This window comes from Patella vulgata, chromosome 4 (assembly GCF_932274485.2).
Source record: "Patella vulgata chromosome 4, xgPatVulg1.2, whole genome shotgun sequence".
In the NCBI taxonomy this organism is placed as follows: Eukaryota; Metazoa; Mollusca; class Gastropoda; family Patellidae; genus Patella; species Patella vulgata.
In genome coordinates, this window is record NC_065882.2 from 81,424,842 (window position 1) to 81,428,303 (window position 3,462).

The window sequence follows — 3,462 nt, forward strand, 5'->3', positions numbered from 1 at the left end:
GAGACTTTCTTACTTATTAAGGTCACAAGATTGAAATTCTTGTAAACAAAAGATGGCGATAACAAATTAAATACCATAATTAAAGATACATTGTTTAAGCGCTAAATCTGCCTATTTCAGGCCGTGTTTCTGGCTTCAGATGTTGTATAAACTATTATATATTTACACATGTATTAACATGACAAGCCTATAATCAACTCATGAGACCACCAGATGACTTGGATATTAATTTCATTAGACCATTCATGCTGTTTATTATGGTAGCAATGACAATCGAGACTGCACTATTCTTGTCAAAATTTCAAACATTTATAACCTTGCTCAGAATAAAATAATTTGAATGAAATTTTCAATATGGTTATTTTACATTATCTATTTATGAATACAGTGAGAACAGCAAGCTCTTTATCTAAATCTTACATAATGCCTCTTTAATTATTGTCGTTTGTTTTTGAAACTATTATAGCAATAACGGCAGGCTCTTTATCTAAATCTTACATAATGTATCTTTAAACTATTATACCAAGAACGGCTAGCTTTTAAATTTAAATCTTACATAATGTATCTTTAAACTATTATACCAAGAACGGCTAGCTTTTAAATTTAAATCTTACATAATGTATCTTTAATTATTGTCGATTGTTAACAACATTAATTAATACTACGTCATATTCCTTATCTGACTTTCCAGTATCGTTTCCATTTGTCATTGGTGCAGGACTTAGGGCCTGACAAGGACAGCTGTCTAGTCGTTCGGATGGAACAAAAAGAGGAGGTCCCGTGTACACATTGGCGTGCATGTTAAAGATCCCTTGGCAGTTGGAATTTGATATAAGAGTAGGTCGTAGCACCGCTGTCTGCCAAAATTCCCCCATAGCACACTGTATGGCGCATGCCCATCTTCATTAGCCCAGTCGGAGCAGAACAGTAGGATGTTAAACCCAATTTTCATTTTATATAGGACAGGGGAGTAGTCAAAGAATAGGGATTTAGCTCCTTTAAGGTGGGGGGGGGGTGGATGGCCGAATGGTTAGCACATGCGCGTTGTATCATAAGGTCTGTCATTGAGTCAACAGGCGTGGTTTCGATTCCCTGTTTGTACGTGGCAAAGAGTAGGGTCGCCTGTCCAACCTTGTGGGTTTTCTCCGGGTCCTCCGGTTTCCTCCCATTGCTAAAGACCCCTACGCGCAAGCGAATTATTGAAATAAAATTGAACCATGTGTTAGTCCTGAAATGACCTAGTTTGTGTCGAGTGGGCGTTGACTCAATGACAGGCTTATGATACAGCGCGCACGTGCTAACGACGGGCATTGAACTCTTCACATTTTCAAACTGATAGCAAAGTTCTTGAGGCGTCGGAACTCGGAAGACAATTGTAATACAATTTACCGGAACAACTTTACATTGATTCAGTTAACGACACTGGGTTTTTTTGCTGTTAATTTCTACTTAAGTGGTTTGGGAATCGGAATTATGGCTGATAATGTTCGGCAGTATTTCTCCCTGAAGACATGTAATTTCTGTACAGCTGGCCTAATGCAAGATCCTGTTAAATTGATGATAGCAGAATTAAACCCCAAAGCTCAACACCATAATACTTGATCCTATAGCAAAGAGAAATTTTTTTAATATTTCCCACAGGGACCGTGTGTCAAACGTATGTGTGTTACGTGTTTAAAAAACTGTTGGAAGATTTGAGGTAATCACGATACCCAGGGTTTCGAGAGTTACACAAGAATTTCCTGGTTACTATAATTATGACAGTTTTCACATGGTTTTCATTTGTTGGTAAAATAAAGATAGCCGACAACACCTGGTATTGATCATGATATAGAATAAAATATGTGTAGATTTAAATCATATTAAAGAGGTGTTCAAACTGGAAATATTTTGCTTGATAAAGATTAGTGAATTGTAGTGGAAACTGTCTTTAGTAATAATGGCTTTAAGTAGACCGTTATTCTGGCTTGTTGGGGCTTTATATAGACCATTATTCTGGCTTGTTGGGGCTTTAAATAGACCGTTATTCTGGCTTGTTGGGGCTTTAAATAGACCGTTTTCTGGCTGTTGGGGCTTTAAATAGACCATTATTCTATCATGTTGGGGCTTTAAATAGACCATTATTCTGGCCTGTTGGGGCTTTAAATAGACCGTTATTCTAGCATTTTGGAGCTTTATATATACCATTATTCTATCGTGTTGTGGCTTTAAATAGACCATAATTCTGGCCTGTTGGGGCTTTAAATAGACTGTTATTCTAACATGATGGAGCTTTAAATAGACCGCTGGGGTTTTTATCTGATTTTATGTCATTTCAGTTTTAGTTAAATATTAATGCTCTGTATTAAGGTTAATCATTTTATAGCTCAAATTTTACATACATTGATCGAGCTCAAATTTTACATACATTGATCGAGCTCAAATTTTACATACATTGATCGAGTTGGACAGCAACCATATAAACCAAGAAATCAATACAAATTATTGTTATCATTATTTTCTTGTCACCAGCTGTGTCTTAATTTTACCCAATAAAATATTTATTATTATAATAAACGAAAATAACTTTACACGCCAGATGTCAGGGTTAATGCTTTTGTCCAGAGTTGCAAATTTCAAGATTTCTAAAAAGAGAGAGATCCAAAAATTTTGAATTACATAAATTGATATTAATGGCATGGCCTCCACAAACAGATTTTCTGTAGTTGGATGAGCCCACATTGGCGTGCACGTAAAAGATCCCTTTGCAGTTGGAATTCGATATAAGAGTAGGCCGTAGTGCCGCTGTCCAGGCAAAATTTCCCTCATAGCACACTGTATGGCGTATGCCCGTCTTCATTAGCCCAGGTTAGGAGCAGAACAGTAGGTTGTTAAACTCCATTTCATTTCATTTCAGCCCAACATTAGTCAAATCTAAATATTAAGACCACGTTCAGATTTCCTCAAGGTCACAAGATGCAAATAGAATAGGATTAGAGCATGTGATTGTTGCTGAGGATGTTGATATTTCTGTTTTTATTTTTTTCCCTAATTAAATAAACAATTTGACTGCATATTCAGATACTATCATTGTAATGATCTACATTATGAGGGTAAATGTTTTACAAGAGAAGTAACCTTCAAAACTTCATGGTTGATCCGTATTTAGGTGGTGGTGTGTTTGTGGGAAGTATTTCTATATTGATGATATCATCAACTGAATAGATATTCTACTTCTAGAGGATGATACTGCTTTAAAAATCCCTTCTTTTTATTTCCCTTTAGTCATGTGACTGTCACATGATCAACACTATACAGTGGGATGAAGCTTTTCATTTTAAACTATTTAGAATATTTTCATCCTTTTAAACATCGTGAATCATCGTCTGTTTTTATTTCAAGCGGAGATAAAAATTCGCCTAGATTTCAACGGTCTTATTTAATTTCTGCTGACTAATCACAAAGATATTGTAGTAGTAATTT